Consider the following 23,158-nt stretch of genomic DNA (forward strand, 5'->3'; position numbering starts at 1 on the left):
CGATCTAATCAAGGGCTAATTAGCCTATGCTGAAGCTCCGCCGACCAATAAAATTACAAAAAAACACCGAACCGTTTGTTAAATTGCTGGCTCGCCCGCCCCTCGCCCACCACTATTTATTGGCAATAAATAGTGGTGCGGAGGGGCGGGACAAGGGGCGGGACGGAACCGGCAGAATCCCACCACTGGCTATAGGGTGGCCCTTTGAAGCCCCGCGGCAAGAATTTAAACAGTTTTTTTTCCTCTAGCCATCAGCTGGGACTCAGGAGGCAACAATAGATTGGGAGTGGGCGGGGTAAGTGAACGGCCGGCAATCCAAGAGAAGCAGAGGGTGAGGGTGAGTGAAGGCGTGGGGGGGGTGAGAGAGGGCTTTGGCGACCCCTGTGAAATGGCCATTCGACCCCCAAAGGGGTCGCGACCCCCAGGTTGAGAACCACTGCATTAAACCATGGCAACATCTAATGTTTGTGTAGTATTATTTTAAGCAGACTGTGTTTTTCTATTGTTGTAATTTAGATGAAGTTCAGAGCACATTTTATGACCAATTCATGCAAAACTCCACGTAATCCCAAGGGGTTCGCATACTTTTTCTTGCAACTGTATTATTGAAATCAAAGAGCTGGTTAGGTGGCTGAAGAAGAGAAGGGAAAATTTGGAAGGAGTAAACTGACTGGTGAAGGACTAAAGAATTACAAATATTGTGTACTTCGAGGACTGAGTGAATAGTTTTAAGGTTGGCTTTTTGATGTTACAGACAACTAAGAGTGTGGGATTTTGATAGATTTGTGAATAATTTTTTGACTTATTAAAATAAAATAAAATGCTTCAATAGGAAATAACAAGTATTTCAAAAAGAAATGTCACCAATGTTTCAAAGTATCTATGAAACTATAACAAAGAACCACAGGGAGATACAGGATCTGATGTATCATATAGATGTGAGACTAGAAACTGTTCAGCAAATAACAATGAAAAATGAACAGGAAACCCAGGAAATAGAAATGAGAATAGAAAAAACAAAGGAAGGGAAACAACAAACGAACAATAAGGAGAAGGAAGAAATAATCAAAACAGATGAAACATCAAGCTGACAAAATTTAAGAGGCTTAAAAATAGAATCGGATAAGCAGAAAGACATTCTTTATTTTTGAATAAGGTTTTTTTTGCAGTTTTTCTTTAACAGCCAACATTTTTTGTGGACAGTGTAATGACTGGGTTAACATATTTTCCACACAGTATTCACAGTAATAATACAATTACATATACAAAATTTTTATCTTCCAACTTCTATTTATTTATTTATTTGTTCAACTTGTGTGCTGCCTTTCTCCGAAGATTCAAGGCGGCTTACAATGCATTAAAAACCATATATAAAAACATTAAAAATTAAAACATTAAAAACAATTATGGCCTGGTGGCTCAGCAGACTAAAAGCATTGTGATTAACACCAGCTGTCTGCAATTACTGTAAGTTCGAATCTCACCAGGCTCAAGGTTGACTCAGCCTTCCATCCTTTCTAAGGTAAGTAAATTGAGGACCCAGTTTGTGGGGGCAATAAGCTGACTTTTTGCTTAACGCATTGTAAGTCACCCTGAGTCTCCGGAGAAGGGCGGCATATAAATCAAATTAAAAAAAAAATTAAAACCCATTCACACCATTCATGGCCGGATCTCGCCAGATCGCAACAGCGAGATCAATGGCCCCAGGCCTGCCGGAAAAGCCAGATCTTCACCGCTTTTCAGAAGGCCAATAGGGTGGGGATGGTCCGGATCTCAGGAGGTAACTGGTTCCAGAGAGCTGGGGCAGCCACAGAGAAGGCCCTTCCCCGCGGGCCCGCCAGCTGGCACTGTTTAGCTGACGGGACCCGGAGGAGACCAACTCTGTGGGATCTTACCAGTCACTGGGAGCTATGCGGTAGAAGGTGGTCTCGAAGATAACCTGGCCCTGAGCCATGTAGGGCTTTAAAGGTAATAACCAACACCTTAAATTGTGACCAGAGACCAAAAGGGAGCCAGTGTAGCTCACTTAATGTGCTCATTATAATTGTAATATATTCTTTTATATACTTATTAACTCCTAACATTTTGATATTATAGATGTCACTCAGTGTCCCACCACATTTTCAATATCTCAACTTTCTTTTAACACCATTAAAACCAATTGTTAGTAAGATCTAATCAGTCCCAAGTTTATATCTCTAAGTCCCCTGGATTTATAGTCCTTATAGACTATATTTTCCAATATATTTTTCCCTCCTGTTAATCATAATAATACTTTTAAATATACCTAGTCCTAGTCTTCCATCTCCTAACCTTAATATTTCTATATTTATAATAAATTCTAATATATACACTATATCACAGAAGTGATTACACCCCCTCACATTTTGTAAATATTTAAGTGTATATTTTCATGTGACAACACTGAAGAAATGACACTCTGCTACAATGTAAAACAGTGAGTATATACCTTGTATAACATTGTAAATGTGCTGTTCCTTCAAAATAACACAACACACAGTCATTAATATCTAAACTGGTGGCAACAAAAGTGAGTACAAAAATATATTCACTACTTTACATTGTAGCCAAGTGTCATTTCTTCAGTGTTGTCACATGAAAATATATACTTAAATATTTACAAAATGTGAGGGGTGTACTCACTCTGCTATTTTTCAGCTGTTCTCGCCGCAATGTCAACTGGAAGTCCAAGCAGAAAGACATTCTTGAACTGAGGTCAGAGACACTCACAGGTATAGTGAAAATCTGGTAGCGAGAGGCAGAGGTAGAAGAGGGAACACTTAGACTAAGAAAGAATGATAAGGGAGACACAAAACTTCAAAGGAAGAGTATGGAAAGCATACTTTCAGAGTATAAGATGCACTTTCCCCCCCTCCTAAAAGAGGGTGAAAATTTGGGTGCATCTTATACACTGAACATAGCCAAAAATGCGAGGCTGGACTGAAAAACTGAACTGCACTGAGCAGCTGGGGGTGTGTGTGAAGAAGAAATATCTCAGCTCCTCATAGCCGCTTGGCCTTTTGACCACCCAAAATGGATCAGCGCCGCCTCCGCAGTGGCCGGCTGCTGCTTTCTCCCAGGATCATTTATCAACAAGTCAGAAAAGCACAGTGCAGTTCAGTTTAAGAGAGCAGGGGAGGGGGAACCAACCTTGACCACAGATGGAGCCTCTCTGGGCATGAAGACCATTTGGGAGGAAAAGGTGGCTGAGGAGGGAGGAGTGTAGATGCAAGGGAAGGTGCAAGGACGGGGGGGTGGAGGGGACGACTGCAGGAGAAGCAGCCTTTCTCCCCTTCTTATAGCAACAGGAGGGTGTATCTTCTCAATGTGCCCCCAGAGTTTTCTGCTTCCCCTTTAGCCACCGAGAGCTCCTAGTCTGGAAGCTGTTCCAGCAGTTCTGATGGCTGCCTTCACAACTTATGCGAGGACTGGAGATCCCCACTCCCTACAGCAGCAGACTTCTCCTTTAAAAAAAAACAAAAAAAAAACCCAATGTTTTTTATTTTATAGACAAACAAACATACAATACATAATCACTCATTCAGCGCATCATCTGAGTACATCTTTTGTGTCTTCTTCTTACTCCTCCAATGTTTATCATATCTTAATATTTTCATTTCATTTATTATAGCATTTCTCCCACATTTCTTACTTTTCTATTAATACATTTATCTATTTTCTTTCTCCTTTTTCTTCTTCACTCATTTCATTACAACATTACCCTATATATATCTCTTCTCTAACCAATGATAAAATTGCCCCTATATCTTAAAATATTCCGATTCCGCTCTTTCTTTAATTGTCAAAGTCAATCTATTCATTTCTGCACAATCCAATATTTTCTTAATTACTTCTCCCTCTGTAGGAATTTTCCCTGCTTTCCATCTTTGCACAAATACTATCCTCGCAGTTATTATATGTATAATTTAATATGTGTTTTCTTTACTAATTTTCTCTGGTAGAATACCCAATAGGAACAGCTCAGGTTTTAAATCTATATGTTGTAGCATTTATACTAACGATATTTTAATTTTAATTCAATAATTTCTCACTTCTGGGCATGTCCACCACATATGTTAATAAAATCCTGGTATCTAATGACATTTCCAACATTTAGCTGATTTATCTTTAAACATTTTTGCCAATTTTTCAGGTGGCATTTGCCACTTGTAAAGTATTTTGTATTGGTTCCCCTTATATGCTGTGGGCATTGTTTATTTGTAATTCCTTTCCCATAGCTGCTGCCATTTATCTAGCTCAATTGAATATCCAAAATTTTTTGCCCAGGCTATCATTGTTTGTTTTACCTGCTCTTCTCCTAATTCAATACTAAGTAAGTAATTATATATATTTAAAATTATTTTATCATCTATTTCTGTGAGTATCCTATCTAGGTCTGTCATTTCTGAATAAAAACCATATAATTTCACATCTTTTTCATATCTTGTTTGTATTTGCATATGTGTATACCAATCCATCTCAATCCCTTGTTCTTCTATTTCTTGTTTCCCTTTCAATTCCCCCTTGTCTGTTACTATATCCTTATATCTAAGAATATTCCTAAAATTGATAATATTTGGGTGTATTAATGCTTCCATTGTTGATAACCATGTTGGTATTTTCAAATAATATTTATCTCTAACCTTCTCCCACACCAATAATAATGCATTTCTTACATAGTGTCTTTGAAAATATGTATGCATCTTGCTTCTGCCATACCATAAAAAAGCATGCCATCCCAATTGTAAATCGTGCCCTTCCAAAGTTAATAGCCTTATATTTCTTGATTCAATCCATTCTCTCATCCAAGTCAATGCTGCTGCCTGGTAATATAGTTCCCAATTTGGCAGTCCAAATCCTCCATGCAATCTCGCATCTGGTAACATTTTTATGTTGATTCTCGCCTTTTTCCCTTGCCATATAAATTTCTTCCGTTTGTCTTTGTTCCGGACCAGCATGAGCCCAACGGAGCCTGGAAGAGTAGCTGGCGATGGCGCACATGCCCATAGGATTGCCATCACAGCTGTATGGTATAGTCTTTGAATTAAAAGGGATTTCTTGGTTCCTCAGCAGACAGGGTTGCAAAAGAATATTGTTAACCTTTGAGCAGTTTGTTCTTCCTTTGATATTATTCAAGCTTGAAACCTTTTTAAGGAAATATTCTATTCGGCCCATACGGGAGTTTTATACTACCCAAATCTAGCTTTTGCTAAAGCCTGGGCAGAGAGCCAAGACAGACTTCAACCCTGAAAACTCTAAAATTTAACGGTTAAGCAAAGAACCCCTCTATTAATGATAGAACAAGATAAGGATAATAAAAAAGATAACTCAGATCTACTTAATGGACAGTAACAGTTTAGGAAGGATGAGGAAGAATTAAATCCATCAGTTTGCCATCCTTTGCCCAGGAACCCAACAGCTGGTTCTAAAGAAAATCAGAGTAATTAGTTCAATGTTGAAATCAGTAACTAATGAAACAGAAAGACTGAACACTCTGCTTCCCTATTGCTCTCTTCTGCGAAATTGTTACCAAGCTTGGCTTCTGAAAGCACCAAATCCCTGGCAATTAAAAAGAGAAGACGTGTCAGCCCAAAGCAAAAAGGAAAGGGAAAGGATACTCAGCAGCATATAACAATATAAATCCAAATTAACCATCCAGTACAATAACTAGATAATGAGAAGAATGGTCGGAAGTCTCGTTCATTAGCCAATTTCAGGGGAAATACTAGCAATCAAGATAAAGAAGAGCAACAACTACAACTTATGAGGAGGAATATTGAATTTTATAGTTGTGTTTACACAGGAAGTATAGTCAATATTGATCCAAGTTGACATTCTGTACCCTTATTCCCTAGTCAACAAACACAGTCAGAATATCTTGAATATCTTGAGGTGCTAAAGATAGTGAGACTCAAGAAGAGGCTTGGAAAATAACAGCTTTTATTTGTACAAAGAAGAGCTCTGTGTGTGTATACACACACACGCACACACAAAACATGCAAGGAAAAAAGCCACACCTAGGAAAATGTGTCTAGGATCTTATACACTCATTTAGCCAATTAGAGCTGAAAGTTTGTTAGCCAATGTGGGCAATGTCTTGCCCATGCCCCCCCCCCTTTATCCATGGAGCATTCTTTGACAAAGTTCTGTCCAGGCTTGTCCAGGCTTTTTGTTATTTTACAGAGTATCCCTTATAGCCTTGTGTGTTTGTGCTCCTAGGCAGCCCCCTTCTCTGGCCCCGTTTATCTATGGATCTATCTCCAAGGATGTGCCTAGCTCTGAAGCAAATAACAGAAGCAAGAAACCAGATAGCAAAGTATACAATTATTTTACAAAATTAATTCCTAACCATAGGAAAATGGCACAAGCAATTCTTAACAGAAGGAAATAGCAAAAGTTAGATTGATTTATGTCACTATGTCCTTTCATTTCATCCCTTTTCTTTATGACAGACAGGATGTTTCCTGTCAGTGGTGGACTAGGAGAGCATATTTCTTGGGGATGGTTTTAAGGATTATGATTTTTGCTGGTCTAATGGGGTCAGTGGACACTGAGGAGGCTAAGACTGTCATCCCAGTGATGGGAGATGTAACCATATGCTGGATCAGAGGGATTAAACATGGGAGGAAAGGGAGACCTCCAAAGGCTAAGAACACTAGAAATCCAATCAGAGAAGATACTGCCAAACCAGTTGAATTAAACTGCCCCAGTCCAAGTTTGCACTGGGACGTGGTCAGTTTTCTACTTCTTTCATTAATCAAATATCCTAAGTACCATATTTTTCGGACTACAATACACTTGGGACTATAAGACGCACATTAGCTTTAGAGGAGGAAAACAAGAAAAAAACTGCCCATTTGCCACAGCCCATTCGCCGCTGTCGCCGCCAGTTAGCCTTGGCCCATTTGCTGCCACGGCCCGTTTGCTGTCGCTGCAGCCCATTAGCTGTGGCCTGTTCACTGCCGCCTATTACCATCACCGCAATTCACTGCTAATCACGGTGAATGGGTGGCTGTGTACGGGAAGCAGCGATAGGCGGCGATGATCCCTGCCGCCTAGAACAGCTAATTGATGCTGCACCAACCCCCCTCACCACCCTCCGTTGCAATATTCGCTCTATAAGACTCACAGACATTTCCACCCACTTTTTTTGGGGGGGGGAAGTGTGTCTTATAGTACGAAAAATATGGTATTTTATTTCTCTACATATTATAGTTTCTAACTTATCTCTAACAATTCCTAAAAGGGCAACAACGTGTGCTGCAAACAAACATGCCGTAGGACGGAGCATCTTGACTCCTAAGCATTCAAAATCAGTGTGTCCTGTACATAGACATAAAGACATAAAAGGGGGAAGTAAGAAGAACAGCTTCAAAAATAAAACAATCTAAATGAGCAGCGGTGGGATTCAAATGTTTTAACATCCAGTTCTGTGGGCGTGACGGTGCAGCATGATACCATGTTCGATGGTATCAAAAGCCGCTGAGAGGTCTAATAGGACCAGGACAGAGGAGCAACCCCTGTCCCGAGCCCTCCAGAGATCATCAACCAATGTGACCAATGCTGTTTCCGTGCTGTACCCAGGCCTGAAGCCCGACTGGAACGGATCCAGATAAGCCGATTCATCCAGGTACTGAGGGAGCTGTCGTGCTACCACACTCTCAACAACCTTCGCAACAAAGCGAAGGTTGGAGACTGGACGGTAATTCGCCAATATTGCCGGGTCCAGGGAAGGCTTCTTGAGGAGAGGTCTCACCACCGCCTCTTTCAAGGCGGCGGGAAAGACACCCAATGGATGGAAACTGAACAAAGAAACCTAAAACTAAGGAGAAATTTCCTGACAGTAAGAACAATTAACCAATGGAACTGCTTGTCTTCAGAAGTTCTAGACACTCCAATGCTGGAGGTTTTCAAGAAGAGACTGGACAGCCATTTCTCTGAAATTGTATAGGGTCCCCTCCAAGGTCCCTTCTAAGTATTATTCTGACATCTTTCCCAGGCCCTCCACTCAGATTTGGCATCCTCAGTTTTCCTGCCTGAACAGGGGGTTGGACTAGAACAGACGTCTTCAAACTTGGCAGCTTTAAGACTTGTGGACTTCAACTCCCAGAATTCTCCAGCTGAAAAATTCTGGGAGTTGAAGTCCACAAGTCTTAAAGCTGCCAAGAAGACCTCCAAAGTCCCTTTAAGCTCTGTTATTCTGTTATTCCTAAACTAAATAGCTAAGACCAGTGGTGGGTTGCTACCAGTTCTCCCCACTTCGGGGAGATTGCGCGCAAAGCACGTGCATGAAGTGAACCAGTGGTACTACCATTAGAACCCACCACTGGCTAAGACACTCATTGGGACCTTATCTCTTTTAACATTTCTCTTGACACTTCTCCAAAATGCACCTTCAAGAAGCCACATCTCTCTCCCTCTCCCTCTCCCTCACACACACACACAGGTTGGATTGGATATCTCTCTCCCACCCTCCTTCTCTCTCTGCTTTAGGCTTAGAAAATTCCCCTGCTGCGTTCCCCAAACACATCCCCCCATTGCAAATGCAGCGTGCTATTCAGGTGGAAAATGTGTGGAATGCAATAAAGCCCACCAATTCACCTCCTGCTGGCAGGCTGGCTAATGGGTTACAGGAGAGGCGGGGGAGCCGATCGGAGCCCTTCTGAAAGTGGGGGGGGGGCTGAAGGAAAGTAAGTGCATGTGCTACAGCATGCTGCGGATGCCCTCGCTCGCCCTTTGCCTGGCTTCCCTCTTCCCGCGGTCTCCTCAGTGCTCGCTCATGTTCCCCCTCCCCACTCTAGCCTGATTGCAGGTGGAGCCACATTGCCTTTTGCAAACCTGCTGTTGGAGAAGCTGGGTGCTGGTGAGAGCTGGCTTTTTGCCTAGCTTTGTCCAGCTGTCAGGGGGGGAGCATGGCTTCCTCCCCAGGCCCCCGTCCGTTTCCCCCCCAACAGCAGGACAAAGCTAAGCAAAAAGCCAGCCCTCACCAACACCCAGCTTCACCAACAGCAGGCTTGGAAAGGGCAGTGTGGCTCCACCTGCAATCAGGCTAGAGTGGGGAGGGGGAACACGAGCGAGCACTGAGGAGACCGCGGGAGGAGGGAAGCCAGGCAAAGGGTGAGCGAGGGCATCCGCAGCATGCTGTGAGCTTCTACCTGCGTCAATCTAGACTGGGGAGGGAGGGAGCACGAGCGAGCTAGAGGCCCTTCCCTCCAGCCTTTGCCCAAAGCTCCGAGCCGCACCAGGAGGCTGAAGTTTGAATTTCTTTCCCCCTCCGACCCACGCATACCTAGGCAAAGGGATTGTTTCTCTCCACCCTCTTTTCCAGTTGCTGGATCAGAGGAACAAACCTAGCTTTGCTGCCAATGGCTGCTAGGAATCTCAAAGCCCAGAATGAACATTTGTACTATAACCAGCCCCTAGATCAGCCTCCTGCAAACCCTGCCTCTCGAGGAGCCCGGCCGAACTTTTGTGCACCACTTGCTGAGGCGGAGGTGGGGCTGGAGCTAATAGGTAGCCAAACTAAGTGCCCAAAGGACCCCATCCCGTAGTCAGGAGTCCTGGTGCCTCAGCGAGTGAAACTTTGGCCGGGCTCCTCAGAAGACCATGGAGTTTGCAGGCCATCTGCCTAGCTAGTGCCCAGATTGGCTGCAACACAAGCATTCATTCTGGGCTTTATTTGAGATTCCTAGCTGTGATGGATAGCAAAGCTAGGACTGACCCCGGCCAGCTTTCTCATTTAGGGAGCCTCTGCTGATTGGCAGGGCTCCGCAGCAAGAGAAAAGGCATTACATATCAGCCTCATCCGAGGCAAGTGGCTGGGAGGGGCATGGGGCGTGGCCGGGTGTGGTTAGCTGCCTGAACCGGTGCAAACCGGCTGAATCCCACCACTGTAAATGAGGTATTTTGAGCCAATGTTCTGAAATATATATATATAAGGGTCAAACTTTAGTATCAATTCCCTGCTTTTAGTAAAAAGTGAGTCAGATTCAGATTCCATTCAGAGCAGATCAAAGAGACCAACAACAGTGAACAGGGATCAGATATCACCCATTTACCCTGTCTTTCTCAGGCTAGCTCAGCAGAGAGAAAAAATGTTAAAAGGAACAGAATACCATACCTCCCCTTTTCCTGCTTTTCTTTCTTTTTCCTTTTTTATAAAAGTTTATTATTTTTTTTAAAACATAAACATAAAACTCATTTTTTCGAAACAAAGCTTTTGATCCGGTCACAAATTAATCCAAATCACTAACAAATCTTAATTTTCAATTAACACAACTTAATATTTTACTCAGTTATTTCCCTCAATTTTATCTATTTAACTATGCCATTATCCCCCAAAACCCGTTACTTAAATCTTAAATCCTAATCAATTTTAATTCCATTTTTCTCTTTCATTTGCTTAGATGGATATATTTTAACATTATAAATCATCACAATTATTATAAACATTCATAAGGTAATTAATTCCAACATAATCATTTTATTTTTACTAATGAACTCAACATTTATAGTCTTTATTTCTGTTATTAAACCTAACTTATTCATTTCATTTTAACTATTAATCTCAACATACTCCTCCTTATTTGGCTATCCCACCTCATTTTATTTTGCTATAAAACCCAACATCTTTATCTTCATCTTTGTTGTTAAACCAGTCATTTTTATTTCCTGGCTGTTAAATACAGCATAACCATTTTATTTTTGGCTGTTAAACACAGCATACTCATTTTTGTTTTTTGGCCGTTACACAGCATATCCATTTTGTTTGGCTGTTACACAGCATATCCATTTTGTTTGGCTGTTAAACACAGCATAGTCATTTTTGTTTTCTGGCTCTTACACAGCATATCTATTTTTATTTTTTGGCTGTTAAACACAGCATAATCATAGTTGGTTTAACTATCCCTACTTAATCCTTTCTTTGTTGTTTCCATCCATCTATACATTGCTTATTTTCAGTTAATCATATTTATCCTTATCCTTTTTCATAACAATTTAACATTGAGACATGGTTCTTGCTTAAAATATACCTTTAAATATATTTATAAATTCCTTTTAACATTTTAAATTAACCATATTTATCTTTATCCTTTTTCATACCAATTTAACATTAACACATAATTCTTACTTCAAACATACCTTTAAATATGTTTATAAATTCCGTTTAACATTCTTAATTTCTATAAAAACCTTGTTATTATTACAATCCACCTTTACATTATTTTATTTTAAATCACATTGTTTAAGTCTTCTTTTTTTTCCAGTCATGTTTATCTTGCTTCTTCATTTCCTCGCCTGCAAACATATATTCCTTCCATTTTCAAAGTTTTCAATTTTGTCCTTCATAAATCATATTATATCTTTTTGTTATTTTTATTCTGGATATAATATATCAGATCTTCTCTTGGGCCTGCGCTTATTCCTTCTTTTATTCCTGCACCAATTTTTTAAGTTATTATTGTTTCAACTATAGGAGTTCCATTATAATTTCCTTTTCTTTTCACAAAAGTCAAGCTGCCTGCAGACAGGGGAAAAAAACCTCCTCTGCAAGATCCCACTTTTATCTGTAGGACTCAAAATTTCCCATACCAGAAAAGAATTATAAAGTTCCTTTTTGAACCAGATGGTGTGCCTCTACAATCCACATTTTCCATTAGTCATGCAAGTATCCATTTTGTACTATTATGTAACAATCCAATTTATTTCTTCTTCTTTTAATTTTAAAAGTATCCAATCTTTTTTTTTTAAAATCCAATTCAAATTTTAAAATATCCAGTCTTTGTCCCATATCTCAATATTTAATTCCTTTAGTTCTATTCAAAGCTTAGTTGTTTATCGAGTCTTTGTTTCTTTAAGGTAACATTTTAAACTTTCAGCCTCTTTGTTATTCAGCCGCTATTTTATAGTTAGGAGTCTTATAGATGTTAATTTTGCTCTAGGTGTTGTTCTAGCCTGGGTTGGTTGTCACTCACCCGACTTCAAAGAGCTCCGTTTCTATCCACTTTCCTCCAGCACATTTCTTGCCCGATTGTCCCAGCTTCGTAGCAGTCGCCATGGCTGTCGCCCCCGCCGCCGACTCACAGAGGGTTCCCTCTGACCTCCGAGGAACTTGCCTGTTCCTCTTGGTCATCCGAGGTGCCCCTCCTTTTCCCCCGGACGGTTCCGGTCCGAAGACCCATCGGCGGCGGTTCAGCAGCCGGGCTTTTCGTGGGGCTCATCAGAACCCGCTATTTCCCCGACTGTCTCATTGCGACGCCAAACCGGAAGTCCCCCTTTTCCTGCTTTTCTTGATCTAGCTTCAAGGCAGAAAATTCTTGTGTAAAAGAATGACCCGGCAAAGAGAATCTATACAAAATCTCACCTCTACTCAGCATACTTTCAACAAAATAATTTTCTCTGTCTCTCTAACTCTCTCGTTCTTGTCAGTAAATCACACGCACATTTTTTTCCACAAATTTCTCTCCCACACCCTCCATGGATCTTTCTCATTTCTTTTCCTTGCAAACATTTGTTATTGCCTTTCCACTTACTTCACAGCAACAACAACAACAAAAATAACAAAACTTTGCAATTTATGAAAGGGAATCAAAATACTACCTCCTTTCTTTCTTGGGGTGGAGGTCAACACACAGGCATTCACACCAACTTTTACTATCAACATACTCACATTTGTACTGCAATCAGACTGCTTGTGTAAACCAATTTCACATACAAAAATTCCATTTCATGCTTTCTCCATGCAAACCAATCACTATAATTATTTCAGGGAGATTTTTCACAAGCCAATGGGCTCCATTTTCTAAATAATTTTTGTGTACTATTATTAGAGGGTCTCATCCTCCCTCCAGATTTGGAAATGGGTACGCATAGACATATACACGCACATATACCATTAAACAACATTTCCAGACCTGTGGCGGTTTTGTCCCTTTAAATCTCCACTTTTTCTTTCCTTAGGCAACCTGCCGCTTGTTCTCCAAGCAGTGGGAAAAATCAGGGAGCAGTTTCAATAAAAAATGTGATTGAGGGCCCTAACCACTGCCCATTTCCCACAGTTTTAAGACCAAATTGAGAAGTTTACTTAATTTGCCAGCTAGCCAAACGTATCACAATTCAATCCCATTCAATTCTACATGCTATTATTATAGATGAACATGTAAGAATTTTAAACAGAAATCACATCAAATTGATCAAATCAAATTATCTAAGTCTTCCCATTTAGGCAGGCTTTACTTTTTTATTACCTACGAAACCCCAGGTAGGAAGACCAACAAACATTCTCTTCTTTACTTTTAGTTCTTTCAGAGTTTTCTGGCTCTTTTGAGAATAGTAAATTCTCAAGATCTTTATAACACTGCAGTATTTCTTCTACTTCTGGGTCTTTTTACCACACATAACAGCATAAATTAACCATATCTTCTTTAGTCAGCCCCAACTTTTGAATCATTTTACTGTATGGAGGGGCTTCCCAACCTTTAAGTATTTTTCCTAAAGAACTAGTCAGGTCTGTTTACAATTTGGGATTCTTTCTAATTGTTTTAGTGCACTTCTCACTTTTACTTGAAGTTACACCCATTGTTGGTCGTCTATCTCCTTAAGCACTGGATTGTTACTACGTGTCTCTGCCCTGGAGGTGTTCTGTCTCTTTTCTTTCTAATTTAAATCTCCCAGCAGGCTTATTTTTAAAGATCCAAACTTTTCTCTATCTAGCTTAAATCTCCCAGCAGACACTGGCCTATTTTTAAAGATCAAGATCTATAGAGACCTTCGTTCATACACCCAAACACTTAATTCGCACTTGGCCATGGCTCTCACGAGCTTTTTGAAAAGCAAGTTTGAACTCCACTTTTCTTATTTAAAGACAGCTTTTACTGCTACTAAAGGTTTTAACATGTCCCAGTGGGTTAACACACAGCCCAATGGAGAACACAGCCCTAATCTTTTTACTAATCACCGGTTCCAGGCAGACTACTAGCCTTGTTTCCCATGATTCCTAAGGGATTTCTTGAACCTTTCCTTCTATATACAGAGCTTGATCAGAAGCCCTCCCTTGTATCTGGAATCCCTGGCCAAAACCCTCCTTTGCCCTAAGGGGTTTCTCGGACCTTTCCTTCAGTGCAGGGTTTGGCAAATTATTCCAACACTCACACTCCTTTCAAAGCGACCTTTTCTGGCCGATCTCTCAGAGAAAATGGAAACACAGAGCCAGTCTCCGCACTCACCTTGTAGACAAACCTCTAGTAGGAATTTCCCATATCTCAGTTACTCACACACCACAAGGCAGCACTCCCCTCCCCTTCTCAAAAGGGGGTTTCTACTCATCTAAAGGGCACAATTCCACAACCCGTGGTGCAAGCCTCTTTGGTTAGAGCATTCAGGTTTGGCTGGAATTGGAGCCTGCCAGCAAATGATCAGGTCGAAGTCACCAGTTCAAATTTGCCAAGAGCGTTCTTGACTTCGCCGCTGGTCCCAGCTGGTTTCTTCCTTCAGCCATAGTGAAGGCCACTGAACTTCAATGGTGTTCAGCTCATGATGAGCCAAATGCGGCCGTCTCAAAAGAATAACGCCTTCAAGCCCCATGTTGGGCACCCGAAAATATAAGGTTCCAGAGTTTACCTGAGTCACTGAGGTGCCAAAGATAGTGATTCTCAAGAAGAGGCATGGAAAATAACAACTTTTATTTGTATAAAGAAGAGCTCTGTGAACTTATTTTATATGCATATATATATACAAAAAACATGCAAGGAAAAAAGCCACACCTAGGAAAATGTGTCTAGAATCTTATACATTCATTTAGCCAATCAAAGCTGAAAGTTCGCTACGCAATGTGGGCAATGTCTTGCCCATGCCCCCCCTTATCCATGGAGCATTCTTTGTCCATGCTCTGTCCTGGCTTGTCCTGGCTTTTTGTTATCTTACAGAGTATCCCTTGTAGCCTTGTGTGTTTGTGCTCCTAGCCAGCCCCCTTCTCTGGCCCCATTTATCTATGGAGCAGGATGTTCCTGGGTCTATCTGCAAGGATGTGCCTAGCTCTGAAGCAAATAACAGAAGCGAGAAACCAGATAGCAAAGGATACAATTCTTTTACAGAATTAATTCCTAACAAACAATTCCTAAATAGTGCAAAATAGCACAAGCAATTCTTAAAAGAAGCAAATAGCAAAGGTTAGATTGAATCATGTCAGCCTGAATTTGACCATGCAGGGTCCCTACATGACATGATCAGACAAGGATAGAGAAAGCTCGAACAATATTCTTCAAAATGAAAAAGGTCTTCTGCAGTCACGACATAAGCCTAAGACTGAAAATCAGGCTTGTCAGATTTTACATCTTTTCTATCCTGCTCTACGGAATAGAGAGTTGGTCTTTGACAGAAAACTACTTGAAGAAACTAGAAGCATGTGAAATGTGGATTTACAGATGGCTGTTACGTATAAACTGGGTTAACAAAATTACAAATGAGGTGATAAGCCGCCTGGGAAAACAAAGGGAAATAATCAAAGCCATTAAAAAGCGGAAGTTAGAGTATTTTGGACATGTGATGCGACACCCAGAAAAATACAGCATCCTTCGCTTAATCCTCCAGGGAAAAATTGAAGGCAAACAAGGCCCAGGCAGAAGAAAAACATCATGGCTTCAAAACCTAAGGGACTGATTTGGACAAAACTCAGTAGCACTTTTTCATACAGCTGTTGACAAAAATAGGATTGCCAACATGATCGCCAACGTCCGATGACGGACATGGCAGAAGAAGAAGAAGAGGAGGAGGAGGAGGAGGAGGAGGAGGAGGAGGAGGAGGAGGAGGAGGAGGAGGAGAGGAAGAGGAGAGGAAGAGGAAGACGAAGAAGAGTCCCTACAAGAGTGCCCTTTTAAGGATTATGTATTAATAGAAAAGCAACTAACTTACCTCTGTTCCTAAATGCTAAAGCAGTTGCACATAAAAAACAGGAGCTCTGATCAACTATCACATCCACCAGTTTGACAGTTTTAAAATAGAATAACTAGAATGAGCTGGAAGGGATCTTGGAGTTCTTTTAGTCCACCTCCTGCTCAAGCAGGATAATCTATACTATTTCAGATAAGTGACTGTCTAGACCAGGGATCAGCAACCTGCAGCTCTGGAGCCACATTTGGCTCTTTCACCCCTCTGCTGCGGCTCCCTGTCAATCAAAATATGTGTCACAACCACCAATGTGCGACACCTGCCGGCACGTGATTTATTGAGTTTTTCAACCCCCTTGGATAAATCCAAGAAAATAAAAGTTTTAGAAGAAAACAGAACATTTAATTCAACAACATATGCTTAGCTCAAGAAATAGTCAGGAACGGGAAGGGTTTTGTGGCTACTGGTGTTTTCTGTGAGAAACAGTCCAAATGGCTCTTTTAGTGTTTAAGGTTGCAGACCCCTGGTTTAGACTCTTCTTAAAAACCTCCAGTTTTTAATTTCTGGAAGCAATTTCTGGAGGCAAGCTGTTCCATTGGTTAATTGTCCTCACTGTTAAGAAGTTTCTCTTTAATTCCAGGTTGCTTCCCTCTTTGTTATACTGTTGTCTGTGGATACCCCCACTAAATACAAGCACAGGATAAACTGAGTCTGGTTTATTCTCAGTCTTTTAAGTGGCCACAAATTAAAATCAAAAATGGCATTTGATTACAAGAGAAGGAGGCATCGAGAAATGTTTCCCCTTTTGCATTTGAGCATCCAAGAAGGGACAGGAAAGGAGAAAGGGAAAGAGGAAAAACCAAAAAAAGAAGGAAAGGGGAATAGAGCAAGGAAGGAAAGAGGGGAAGGAAGAAGAAAGAAAGAAGGAAGAGGAAAGGAAAAAGAAAAGGAAGGAAGGAAAGAAAAAAAGGGTAGGGATAGGAGTGTAAGGATAGGGGAGAAGGAGGAGGAAGAGGAGGAGGAGGAGGGAGGGAGGGAAAGGGGGAGAAGGAAGGAGGAGGAAAGGATAGGAGGAAGGAGGAGGAGGATAGGAGGAGGGGAGGTTGGGGGGAGAAGGAGGAAGGAAAAGAAAAAAGGGAAGGAAGAAGAAAGAACGAAGAGGGAAGGAAAAAGAAAAAAAGAAAGGGAAGGAAGGAAGGAAGGAAGAAAAAAGGTAGGGATAGGAATGTAAGTGTGGGGGAGAAGGAGGAGGAGGAGGAGGAGGAAGGGAAGGAGGAGGGAGGGAAGGATTTGTTGTCTAGTTTGGAAACAATCACCAGCCAAAACTTCCAAGAGAAAACAATGGTAATTTTATTTGTTACTTGGCAAAGAGGGTGGACTACACACATGCAGGTTCAGTGGACACACCCTAAATCATCAATACATTTGCCTTATATTCTCTAGTATCATTACAAATTTACCCCTTACCTTTTCCTCATTGGCTTAGTAATTATGATGTCACAACCTATCCAAGGTGTCTAAAATGAATACATTATCTCCACCCCTGATTACATCTCCCACTATTCTAATTCTATCTCCCCCTTCTCTTATTTACGAATTTTCTTTTATGGTCCTAGTTCCTAGGGGTTGTCTCTAGAGTAACTATCATATCAGTAAATTCTGGTTATGGCTGGTTTCTAGCATAGCAGAGGCCTCTGATCCTAGCTCCTACCTATAATTCTCAAGCTTCAGCCTAGCTCATGAGATTAGAAACATACAATGTATTTTCTTTACAGGCCAACATGTCTTCATACAATTCTGTAAAAACAATGCAACTCTGTTTCCCACAACCCCTCCACTTTCTTTTTACAATCAATATTGATTTTTACATTCATTTTTCTCAAATTGTTGCAACATTTTTTGAATCTCTTCACTCTCATTTTCCACTTTCCATCCAACCATCCTGTCTTTACAAAAAGTCATTATTGGTCCAGGTGCATACAACAAACACATCACCATTCCAATTATCAATATTAAAATCTTCAACATCTCTAATTGTTTTACCCATCCATCCAAGTTAGCGATCCAATCACTGAGTCCTTTCAAGGGATTCCAACCATTCCTCCCTATGGGCCTAGCCTTTTTTTTTTAAATATTTTTTTTTCTTTTTAAAACAAAAACATAAAACACATCTTTTCAAAATGAAGCTTTTGCTCCAGTCACATATTAAAGCAAATCATTAACAAATCTTATTTTTCAATTAACACAACTAAATATTTTAAACAAGTATTTCCCTCAAATCTGTCTATGTAACTATGCCATTATCCCCAAAAACCCTTTACTTAAATCTTAAATCCTAACCAATTATCAATCCATTTTTCTCTTTCATTTGTTTAGATATTTTAACAATATAAATCATACAATTATATTAAACATTCCAAAAATACTTAATTTCAACATACCCATTTTATTTCTAACTATTAAACTCAAAATTTATACTTTTTATTTCTATTATTAAACCTAACTTCTTCATTTTATCTTAACTATCACTCTCAACATACATCTCCTCATTTTAATTATCCCACCTCATTTTATATTTTCCTTAAAAAAAAACAGCGTTTTTAGGCAGGATCGCAGCAATAAAAATGAGCGTGTTACCAAAGTTGCTCTACCTGTACCAAACTGCCCCTATTAAATTGGAGAAAAAATTCTTCTCGGAACTTAATTCTATCATAAGAAAATTTATTTGGGGCGGAAAGAAACATAGGATAGCGATTAGAAATTTGCAAGACAAAAAGGATAGAGGTGGGTTCGGACTCCCAGTATGGGAAATGTACCACAAAGCAGCGAATTTGGTTTGGTTGAAGGAGTGGGCAACCCTGGAAAATAAAAGACTGGAAGGGCATGATCTACAGAGGGGCTGGCACGCCTTCCTCTGGGACATAGGGAAAAGAGCAAGGACATATTTTCAAAGTCATAAAATAAAAGATACACTAATACAGACATGGGGTGAATTAAGACGAAAACATCTCATTTTAATTATCCCACCTCATTTTATATTTTCCTAAAAATACCCAGCGTTATTGTCTTTATCTTTGTTGTTAAACCAATCATTTTTATTTCTTGGTTGTTAAACCCAGCATAACCATTTGTTTTGGCTGTTGAACACAGCATATCCTTTTTTATTTTTTTGGCTGTTACACAGCATGCCCTTTCTTATTTGGCTGTTAAACACAGCTTATTCATTTTTGTTTTTTTGGCCATTACACGGCATATTCAGTTTTGTTTTGGCTGTTACACAGCATAATTATTTTGTTTGGCTGTTCAACACAGCATATTATAAGTTTTTGGCTGTTAAACACAGCATATTCATAATTGGTTTAACTATCAATCTCTACTTAAATCTTTCTTTGTTGTTTCCATCCATCTATGCATTGCTTTTTCACATAATAATTTTATTTTTCTGTATCCTTTTTCATGACATTCATGACATTTTAACATTGAGACATGGTTCTTGCTTAAAACTTATCTTTTTTTTAATTTTTTTAATTTTTTCTAACATAAACATAAAAAAGAAATTTTTTTCAAGAACGAAGTCTTGGTCCGGTCACAAATGGGTACACTAATTTAACAAATGAGAAACAAACAATTTTAACATAAATTCCAACATCTTAATAAATTTTTCTATTATCTCATCATACATCCTAATCTCCTATTAAGGCAAAGCTCCTTTTTATATTCAATTATAAATTCAATTATAAATCAGAATTCAATACCGCTTTATCTAATTTTTTTATCCCTTGCTCCTTTTGACATCAACATTAAGCACAAAAACAATCTTTTCTATTAATCTATATATTTACTTTACAATTTTATCACCACAAATCTTAATTTCCAAATGTATACAACAATTTTTATTTCAATTTATTAATCAAAATTTCTTTCTATTTTTCTCGTTTTCTAAACCCACTCTATCCTATCATATTCTTAAACTTTTATACAGAGATTCTCAAAATTTACCATTTCATTTTAATTATCACCTAACATTTTTTTCACCCCTTATTAATAGTTATTCTTCAATATATTCTCCTCATTCTCCTCCATTACTCCACCTATTTATTTGGCTGATTTCCAGCATAGCATATTTTGGCTGAGTTTTCAGCATATTATCCTCCTTAACTTCCCCTTTTGTTTGGCTGATTACCAGCATTTTCCATTGTTTTGGCTGATTTCCAGCATGTTTTGTTTTGGCTGATTAATAGCATTCTCCTCCTTAACTCCACTTATTATTTGGCTGATTTCCAGCATTTCATTATTTGGCTGATTTCTCAGCATATTCTCCTCCATTAACTCCAACTTCTATTTTACTAACTTATTAAAGATTTCTTTTTCATATATTATCTATTAATCCATTATTTCCAACTGTACTCTTCCAGGGTGTTTCCCCATGTATTTCTTAATATTAATAATTCCAAGATATATTAAGTGCAATTACAATTATAACTTCCATCTGTGTACCTTAATACATCATCTAAAATCATTAACAATTGATCATAATTATCATCTACCACTTTGTTATCAAATTAAAACTAAAACATGTTACAACGAATTATGCTTTTATAAACATATCACTTTTAGTCACCTTTACTTCCCATTTCTATTTTTAATATTTCTATCTTTGTTTACCATGAACACTTCTTATTTTTATTTAAAACTCATTTAAATTTTGAACAATTTAAACAATTAAACATTCAAACATTGCTATCCAATTTATCTATTTTGCTTCTTCTTTTCCTTATCTGTCCATATGCATTTAAATTTAAAGTCAATACTTCCACGCTTAAAACTCTGCATATTGCTGAGCACATTGTAAGCCGCCCTGAGTCTCTAGAGAAGGGCGGCATATAAATCAAATATTTTTTTAAAAAATCCTTTTTAATTCTATTATAAAGTCTGTTTCCAGTAAAACATCAGCTTCTCCACTTCTAGTCCTGTGCCAAGTCTTTTATTGCTGTGCTAATTAGTTAAAAGTTTATTAAACATTGTATTTCTTCTTTCTTTATGTAGCCATCTAACGACAGAATAGGAATCTCCAAAGTTCAAAAAGCCATACTTCTTTTCAAGGCAATCCACAATATGTAACAAGTCAGATGGTTCTTTTCAGAAAAGAACAAGTTACCGCAATAAACACTTTCACTTAGTCACAGCTTCAAATGCCATTTTGAAACATTTATGTAGCAATCCATTTGATCTCTTTGTCTGGCTTTTAAAGGTGGCAAATCCTTAAATTCGCTTTTCTCTTTTCAAGTTCATTTCAGTTTTAACAAGAAAGTTCAAATATCCAGCTCGGTTAATAAGCAATTCCCTCCAATCAATCAGTGGTGAAATAAGGTTCTTAAAGGGTTTAAAAACTTCTTTCCCCCCCTTTTTCCCAAAAATCTTCAAGCCCCTCAAATCTTCAGCCGCTAAGTAAGGCTGGGGGTCTTATTTATTAATATCCTCTTTAACGCATTGTTCTCGCCTGGGCTGGTGTCACTCACCCGACTCCGAAGCACATAGTCTTTTCTTCCTTCCTCCTTCACTTTGCTTGTCTTGATCTGTTGCAGTCTCGAGGCAGCCGCCATGGCTGGCGTCCCCCGCTGCTGACTTGGAGGGTTGCCTCCAGCCTCCGAGGAACTTGCCCATTCCTCTCAGCCGCCCAAGGGGTCCCTCTCTTTTCCCCTGTCCCTTCAGGACAGGGTAGGTCCACAGACCTGTCAGCAGCGGTTAGCCAGTCGGGGTTTTGGTGGGGCTCATCAGAGTCCTGCCATTTCCCCGACTGCATCCCCGCGATGCCAAACCGGAAGTGCTTAAAACATATCTTTAACTGTATTTATAAATTCTTCTTAACATTTTCAATTACTCATATTTATCCTTATTCTTTTCCTTAATATTTTGACATTAAAACATAGTTCTTGCATCAAGCATATCTTTACATTTTCCAAGTTTTTAATTTTGTTCTCTATAAATCAAGTTTATTCTCTTTTCTTTTTTTTATTCTGGATATGATATATCCAATCTTTTTCTTTTGAGGCTGTGCTTAATTCTCCTTCTATTCCTGCGCCAGCATTTAAATTATTATTGTTTCAACTATAGGAGTTCCATTGTAGATTTCTTTTCACTATAATCAAACTGCCTGCATACAGGAAAGAAAAATCCTCCTCCATAAAGTTCAGTAATTTTTATCTGTAAAGCTCAGAGTTTCCCATAACAAAGGGAAGTTACAAAGTTCTTTTTTATGCCAGATGGTATCTCTCTATAATCTACATTTTCCATTAGTCATGCAAGACTCCATTTTATTTATTATTATATAACCATCCAATTTATTTCTTCTTTTAATTAAAAGAGTATCAGATCTTTTTTTTTCTTTTTAAAATCCAATTCCAATTTTTAAAATGTTTAGTCTTTTAACCATATCTCCAGATTAATTCTCTTAGTTCTGTTCTAAAATTAGTTATTTTTCGGGTCTTTGTCTCTTTAAAGTTGTAGTTTTTAAAAAAAATTTCCAAAGCCCCATTGTTTGCTGGGCGCTAATTTAGGCTAGGGGTCTTCTAATTATTAGTAATGCTCCAAACGTCGTTACAAGCCTGGGCTGTTGTCACTTACCTGGCTTCAAAGAGCTCCGTTTTTCTCCGCTTTCCTCCAGCACTTTTCTTGCCCGGTTGTCCCAGCTTCGTGGCAGCCGCCATGGCTGCTGCCCCCCACCACCAACTCACAGAGGGTTCCCTCCAACCTCCGAGGAACTTGCCTGTTCCTCTCGGTCATCCGAGGCGCCCCTCTTCTTCCCCCATTCCTGCAAGACAGGTTCGGTCTGAAGACCCATCGGCGGCGGTTCGGCAGCCGGGGTTTTCGTGGGGCTCATCAGAGCCCGCTATTTTCCTGACTGTCTCGCCGCAATGCCAAACCGGAAGTCCCGGGCCTAGCCTTTTCTTGTAACTTATTTGTTCATGATGTTTTTCAATTAGTTTAGAATAGTCAGGTACCTCTTCACTAGTATCATGTATCCAGGTACAACAACTATAATCAATCCGTTCTGCACACAGCGCACTCACAACAGCTACTAAACTCTCAATTTCTAACTCTTGTCTTAACAAAGTAGTTTACTATTTTTCACTTAGTAACATATCAGTTTGAGTTATATTTATTATCTCATCTGTAATATTGGTATAATTATTTATTCTTTTCATCATTTCCCATTCCCATCCTGTAAATGAGAGACCTAAGGTCCACCATT

General features: G+C 39.4%; 1 protein-coding gene across 2 annotated transcripts in view; it reads right to left on the reverse strand.

The window, feature by feature from the left end:
- Window positions 1-1,120: 1,120 nt before the first annotated feature.
- Window positions 1,121-23,158, reverse strand: part of CTNNB1 (catenin beta 1) — a 101,181-nt gene continuing 79,143 nt past the window's right edge. For both annotated transcript variants that reach the window (XM_087894164.1, XM_087894155.1), the window contains exon 16: window positions 1,121-3,485. The gene's annotated coding sequence lies outside the window, so the exon portion shown is untranslated. The remainder of the gene's footprint in view (window positions 3,486-23,158) is intronic.

Source organism: Pantherophis guttatus, chromosome 4 (assembly GCF_059756535.1).
Source record: "Pantherophis guttatus breed Tessera chromosome 4, ASM5975653v1, whole genome shotgun sequence".
In the NCBI taxonomy this organism is placed as follows: domain Eukaryota; kingdom Metazoa; phylum Chordata; class Lepidosauria; order Squamata; family Colubridae; genus Pantherophis; species Pantherophis guttatus.